This window comes from Carlito syrichta, unplaced genomic scaffold, assembly GCF_000164805.1.
Source record: "Carlito syrichta isolate Samal-C Ts95f unplaced genomic scaffold, Tarsius_syrichta-2.0.1 Scaffold289318, whole genome shotgun sequence".
NCBI lineage: Eukaryota > Metazoa > Chordata > Mammalia > Primates > Tarsiidae > Carlito > Carlito syrichta.
In genome coordinates, this window is record NW_007233414.1 from 195,497 (window position 1) to 203,393 (window position 7,897).

The 7,897-nt window shown below is 42.1% G+C and overlaps 1 pseudogene across 1 annotated transcript; it reads left to right on the forward strand.

Annotated features, from left to right (window-relative positions):
* Positions 1-6,720: 6,720 nt before the first annotated feature.
* Positions 6,721-7,189, forward strand: LOC110595304 (annotated as a pseudogene). Its single transcript, XR_002481748.1, has one exon. The product of XR_002481748.1 is annotated as a COX assembly mitochondrial protein homolog pseudogene (transcript).
* The last annotated feature ends 708 nt before the right edge of the window (positions 7,190-7,897 follow it).

Consider the following 7,897-nt stretch of genomic DNA (forward strand, 5'->3'; position numbering starts at 1 on the left):
CCAGGCTAATTTTTTGATTTTTTGTAGAGATGAGGTCTCGCTATTTCATCCAGAGGGGTCTTGAGCTCTTGGGCTCAAGCAGTCCTCCCACCTTGGCCTCCCAAAGTGCTGGAATTGCGGGCGTGGCCACCACATAGAATTTTTTGTGATCCTTGTCACAGCCCTGCAAATTGGAATTCTGGTTTCCAACCTTCAGATGAGGAAATGGCCTCGGAGAAGCCAAGTGGCTGGTCCTGGGTCACTGCCAGTGGATGACTGAGCATGTTCAGAGTTATGCCCTTTCCGCCGTCCTAGGAGGCCACCAATCATCTACAGTACCTGGCCGACACAGGCTTGAACAAGGTGCTTGAGGACCATGGAGGAGAGTTGTTCTCATTCACCCTACTGTGTTTGGCTTTAGGCGCTGTGCCCCTTTAGGAGCTGCACAGTTCTCTGCTGTGGGCCTGTCCTTTGCACCTCAGAAGGTTAGTGGCACCGAGGCCCTGTACCCACTGGGCACCAGCGTCAACCTCCCCAACTGTGACCCTCATTCTCCGTTGGGAACCGCTGGTTCAGGTAAGAAAGGACCTGCAGGCTGTGTGCAGTGGCTCACACCTTTCATCTTAGCACTTTGGAAGGTCAAAGCAGGAGGATGGCTTGAGCCCGGGAGTTTGAGAATAGTCTGGGCCACATAGCGAGACCTCATCTCTACAAAAAAATTTAAAAATCAACCAGGTGTGGTGGTGTGCCTCTAATCCCAGCTACTCAGGAGACTGAGACAGGAGCATCACCTGAACCCAGGAGTTGCTATGACGAGCTGTGATCACACACTGCCCTCCAGCCTTGGTGACAGAGTGAGACCTCAACTCAACATAAATAGAGAAATAAATAGAAAGGGACTTCAGCCTGGGCCAATGAAGACTTTGTAGACAAGGTAAGAATTTTAGCAACCAAGGAGGGAAGAACTCATTTGTTTCATGGGTTGTTTTTTTTTTTAACTTAAACATTTTTTTATTTTAAAATTGTGGGGTACATTTCAGAGTTAGATATACAAATATTCACTGCGCAGGTGCCCTTTGTTTTTTTTTTTAATGTGACAAACAGTGTCCTATTAGATTTTCCAGTTTGGCCTTCCCACTGGCCTGCATGTGTCACTACACAAAGCAGTCGACAGCTAGGGCATCTTTGCAGCATGGGAGGTTGGGCCCTGCCCCCAGAGTGGGTGAGGCAGGCTCCCGGGGGAGGCCTAAGAACCTGTGCCTAGTGCCCTCCTGGCCTCTGTCAGTCCAGTCGGCAGTTAGTACCCATTGTCCGCCCTTCCACTTCGACTCCCTCTCCTGGGGGTGTTTAGAGAATCTGTCTCATGACCAGCTGCCTCCAAGTACAGACACTCCCCTGACACTTATTTGGGGTGTGACTCTGTATTAAGGACTTCATAATCGTCCACTCATTTAATCCTCACAGAACTCCTAAACGAGAGTGTCCTTTGGGAAAAAAATATCTTTTTGGTAGAAATGGGGTCTTGCTTTGTTGCTAACCAGGCTGGTCTTGAACTCCTGGCCTCAAGCCATCTTCCCTCCTCGGCCTCCCAAAGTACTGGGATTACAGGCGTGAGTCACTGTGCTCGGCTAGGAAGTGTTCTTATCATCTCCATTCTACTGGAGGAGATGAGGATCAGGAGAGGGAAGCCCATGCCCAGATTCAGGGCCCTGCTAGTGGGGGCGGAGGCAGGATTTGAACCCAGGTCTTGCAGAGTCTCCTCTTGATCACTGTTGCCTGCTGGGCTCATGTGCGCTGTGATGCTTCACAGGAGATCATGGGCAGCAGCTGACCCCAGTGGTCTGAGCGGGAGTGCATGTTGGGCAGGAGGGCTGGGGTAACCAGAATGCCCTTCCCATCCATCTGTCGTGCCGGGAAGGGAAGACTTTTCATTTTGTTGATTCTTTGTATTTTTAAAGTCTCTATTTTTACTTATGTTTATATAACATAGCACTTATGTATTTATTATTTCTTTTTCTTCTGCTAATTTTAGGCTTGGGTTGTTTTTTTTAAACTCCTTAAGGTGCATTGGTAAATTGTTAATTTGTAATCTGTCTACATTTGTTATGAGCATTTATTGTTCCTCTTAGCACTGTTTTGCTATAGCCCATAGGTCTTGGTATATTGTATTTCAATTTTTATTTCAATAATTTTTTAATTCTCTCCTTAATTTCTTCCTTAACCTTGGTCTTTGGGTGGCAAGAGGACTACCTGAGCTCAGAGATTTGAGACCAGCCTGTCTTTACAATAAATAAAAAAAATCAGGCTCATTTCTACAATAAATAAAAAAATCAACTGGGCATGGTGGCACATGACTGCTGGAAGGCTGAGGTGGAAGAATCTCCTGAGTCCAGCAGGTCAAAGCTGCAGTGACCGTGAGCATGCCACTGCACTCCAGCCTGGGTAACAGAGTGAGACTCCGACTCAGAAAAACCCCAAAACACAGCCTGCTGGGCTCCACTCTCAGAGTCACTGGTATGTTGATCTGCAGGAGACCTAAGAGACTGGAATGGAACCGGGGCGGGGGGATCATGCATGGCATGGGTGATGGCAGGGCCAGAGCCATCATTCCTGTCTTTGTGTTTAATGGCACATGCAGAATATCTTATCAGATACCTCATTGGTTTTGTTCTTGGCCATCTTCTTTTTCAGATTGGTGGAAAGAGGAAGGACACAAGGACCTGGTGGTATCTGTGGCAGGCAGGGCTCAGCAGATGGAGGAGGGTGCCTACAACGCTGGGCTCAGACAAGGGGCGTGAGTCACCAGTTCAGACTCAGGCCATTGAATCAGGAACATTCTGTTGCCAGGGACATTCCCAGGAAGAAGCCAGGTCTCGCTTTGGTCTATTCGGCAGTGGAGGATTCCTGTGAAGATGGGAGGGAGGTAGAAAACTCAGTGGGGTTTGAGCCCCCCACTGGGGCTGATCAAGGTGCGGGAGAATTTTCAGTGGCAGTTCCAGAAGCTCGTAGATTGAACGAGTCTTTGTGTCAAGTGCCTGGATTTTGATGGAATCATGTGCTTTTTACAATTTTTGTTTTTTCCCCGAGGCCATCTAGTGGCTGTTGGATGAAACTCAGACTCAGACTGAGGACTCTTATTTTCTTAAGAGTTTGTTCCAGGCCAGCAGTAACTGTGTTCTTGGCCTCTGATGTCACTTTTTGGCTGTCTTGGTTGTACAGCCTCAGCATCTCGGTTGTCAATAGCTACTGGGAGGGATGCCTGAGAAGAGTGTGTAGACTGCTGCAAGCCTGGGGACTGGCCCACTCAGCCTGTCACAGCCACAGCCAACACCGGTGTGGACTGCTTGGGAGTCAGAGGCTTGTCCTGCCACTGCAACTGACATGGCCCATGCCATGTCTACAAGAAACTCATCTTACCTATAAAGACACATGTAGACTGAAAATAAAGAGATGGAAAAAGATATTCCATGCAAATGGACGGCAAAAGCAAGCAGGAGTAGGTATCATGATGTCAGATAAAACAGGCTTTAAGTCAAAAATAGTACAAAGAGACAAGGTCACTGTGTGATGATAAAGGGATCAATTCAGCAAGAAGGTATAACAGTTCTGAACATACGTGCACCCAACACTGGAGCACCTAGACACTGTATATAAAGGAAGTATTATTAGATCTAAAGGGAGAGAGAGACTCTCATATGATGATAGTTGAGGACTTCAACACCCCACTCTCAGTGTTAGATCAGATAGAAAGAAAATTGACAAACATCGGATTTAAATTGCACTTTACCACCAGGCGCAGTGGCTCACACCTGTCATCCCAGCACTTTGGGAGGCGGAGGTGAGAGGGTTGTCTGAGCCCAGGGGTTTGAGACCAGCCTGGGCAACACAGCGAGACCTCATCTCTACAGTAAGTAAAAAAATTAGCGGGGTGTGGTGGTGTGTTTGCTTGTAGTTCTAGTTACTTGGAAGGCCAAGGCGGAAGGATCACCTAAGCCCAGTAGATCGAGTCTGTGGTAGCCATGAGCATGCCACTACACTCCAGCCTGGACAACAGGGTGAGACTCTGACTAAAAATAAATAAATAGATAAATAAAAATAAATGGCACTTTAGACCAAATGGGCCTAACTAACATTTATAGAACATTGTATCCAACAGCTACAGAATACACATTCTTCTCATCACATAGAACATTATCCAGGAAAGACCATATGTTAGGATACAAAAAAAAACTCAAACATTTTTAAAAACCTAAATTATGTCAAGTATCTTCTCAGCTCACAATGAAATAAAGCTAGAAATCAATTTCAATAAAAACTTTGAAAACTGCACAAATATATGGCAATTAAACAACAGGTTCCTGAAAGACCAAGGGTTAAGGAAGAAATTAAGGAGAGAATAAAAAAATTATTGAAATAAAAATTGAAATACAATATACCAAGACCTATGGGCTACAGCAAAACAGTGCTAAGAGGAACAATAAATGCTCGCAACAAATGTAGAGAGATTACAAATTAACAATTTACCAACGCACCTTAAGGAGCTTAAAAAAAAAGAACAACCCAAGCCTAAAATTAACAGAAGAAAAAGAAATAATAAATACATAAGTGCTATGTTATATAAACATAAGTAAAAATAGAGACTTTAAAAATACAAAGAATCAACAAAATGAAAAGTTGGTTCTTCAAAAAGATAAACAAAATTGATAAACCACCAGCTAGACTAACCAAGAAGAAAAGAGAGAAGACCCGAATAAACAAAATCAGAAATGAAAAAGTAGACATTATAACTTGATACCTCAGAAGCAGGAAAGATCATTAGAGGCTATTATGAACAACTATACACTAACAAACTAGAAAACCTAGAAGAAATAGATAAATTCCTGGACATACGCAACCTACCAAGATTGAACCAGGAAGAAACAGAAAACCTGAACAGACCAATAGCAAGTCATGAGATGGAAGCAGTGAAAAAAGTCTCCCAACAAAGAAAAGTCCAGGACCCAATGCTTTATTGCTAAATTCTACCAAACATTAACAATTCTCCTCAAACTATTCCGAAAAGTTAAAAAAAGAGGCAATTCTCCCTAACTCATTCTACAGGGTCAGCGTTACCTTGATATTCAAACCAGACACAGACACAACAGAAAATGAAAACTACAGGCCAATATCCCTGATGAACCTACATGCCAAAACCCTCAACACACATATTGTGAAATCAATTGCACATCAAAAAAATAATACACCATGACCAAGTGGGATTTGTCTCAAGGATAGAGGGAAGTTCCTTTTTTTTTTCTTTTTTTGAATTGGGGTCTTATTCTGTCATCCAAACTAGAGTGCTTTGGCATGATCACGGCTCACCACAGCCTCAACCTCCTAGTCTCAAGCGATCTTTCTGCCTCAGCCTCCCGAGTAGCCAAAACTACAGGCACATGCCACCATGCCTGGTTAATTTTTTTTTTTCATAGCGGTGAGGTCTCGCTAAATTGCCTAGGCTGGTCTTGAACTCTTGGGCTCAAGCAAGCCTCCTGCCTCAGCCTCCCAAATTGTTGGGGTTACAGATGTGAGCTGCTGCGCCTGGCCAGGATGTTTCAACATACACAAATCAATAAAAGTGATACATCACATTAATAGAATGAAAGACCAAAACCATATGACCATTTCAATAGGCACAGAAAATGCATTTGATAAAATTCAACAACTCTATAATAGTTCAAAAAACTCTTCATGATAAACGCTCTCAACAAACTAGGCAGAGAAGAAACATATCTCCATGCAATAAAGATCATACATGAAAAACCCACAGCTAACATCATGTTTTCCCCTCAGAACTGAAAGCCTTTACTTTAGGAACTGGAACAAGACAAGGATGCCTAGTACTGAGAGTGCTAGGCAGATAAATCAGGCAAGAGAAAGAAATAAAAGGTATCCAAATGGAAAAAAGGGAAGTCAACTTGTCCCACTTTGCAGATGATAAGATCTTATGTTTAGAAAAACCTAAAGACTCCACCAAAAAACTCTTAGTTCTGATAAATATATTCAGTAAAGTTACAGAATACAAAATCAAAATACAAAGCTTAGTAGCACCAATAATGAACTAGCTGAGAAAGAAATTAATAAGACATTTATAATAGTTCAAAAAAATGACCTAGAAATAAATTTAATCAAGGAAGTGAAAGACCTCTACAATGAAAACTACAAAACTTTGATGAAAGAAGTTGAAGAGACACAAACAAATGAAGATATCTCGTCCTCACAGATTGGAAGAATAAATATTGATAAAACAGCCATACTATACAAAGCAATCTATGGATTCAATGCAATTCCTATCAACATATCCATGTCATTTTTTTGCAGAAATAGAGGAAAATATCCTAAAATTCATATGGAAGCAAAAAAGAGCCTGACTAGCCAAAGTGATCTTGAACAATAAGAACAAAGTGGGAGGTATCACGCTACCTGACTTCAAAATATATTACAAGGCTATAGTAACCCAAAAAGCATGGTATGGGTATAAAAACAGACATACAGATTAATGAAATAGAATAGAAAACTCAGAAATAAATCTACTTATTTACAGCCAACTGATTTTTGACAAAGGCACCAAGAACAAACATTGAGGAAATGACAGTCTCTTCAATAAATGGTGCCTGGAAATTTGGATATCCATACGTAGAAGAATGACCTTTATCTATCACCATATAAAAAAATCAACTCGCTTTCTCCCCACCTACTGCCGAGATGGTGCTCGACCTCGCAGAGCAGCATCTCAGACATGTTAAAAAAGATGTTTTGATCCCTAAAATAATGAGAGAAAAGGCCAGAGAGAGTTGTTCTGAAACAAGTGCAAGATTTTACCAAATGTTGCAAGGCCTCTGGACTCCTTATGGTAGTAAAATGCTGGAAAGAAAATTCTGCATTGAAAGAATGTCTAACTGCTTACTATAATGATCCAGCCTTTTATGAAGAACGCAAAATGGAATATCTGAAGGAAAGAGAAGAATTCAGGAAAACTGGAATTCCTACCAAAGAAAGGCTACAGAAGCTTCCCACAGCATGTAGGCAAATATTCAAATAACACTCAGGAACTCTAATATTCATGAAAGTCATTTATAGCCTGAATCACCTTGAATAATGAACCCAGATAAGAATGTGTGTTTGCTTTATCCTAATTATGGAAATATTAATTTTATCTGTAATAAATATTTTAAAAAATCAACTCAAGATGGAAACATATGGAAAACATTTCAAGACATTTGTTTAGGCAAAGATTTTATGGCTAAGACCTCAAAAGCACAGGCAACAAAAATGAAAACAAATGGTACTCTATTAAACTAAAAACTTCTGCACAGCAAAGGAAACAATCAACAGAGTGAAGTGTTGAATGGGAGAAAATATTCAAACTATTCATCTGACAAGGGACTAATATCCAGAACATGCAAGAAGCTCAAACAATCAATAGTAAAAAAAAAAAATCCCATTAAAAAGTAGACAAAGAAGCTGGACTCGGTGGCCCAGCCTGTAATCCTTTGAGAGGCTGAGGTGAGTGGACTGCCTGAGCCCACGGCCTCGAGACCCGCCTGGGCAGCAACACCTCATCTCTACAATAAATCAAAAAATCAGCCGGGCATGGTAGCGCATGCCTGTAATTCCAGCTACTTGGAAGGCTGAGGCGGAAGGATCGCCGGAGCCCAGCAGGTCGAGGCTGCGGTGGCCGGGAGCGGCCGCTGCACTCCCGTCTGGGCGACAGAGTGAGACTCCGACTCAAAAAAAAAAAAAAAAAAAAGGGGCAAAGAACATGAATAGACGTTTCTCAAAAGAAAACACACAAATGGCCAATAGGTATATGAAAAAATGCTCAATATTGCCAATCATCGAGGAAATGCAACTCGAAACCACAATGAAATATTATCTTACT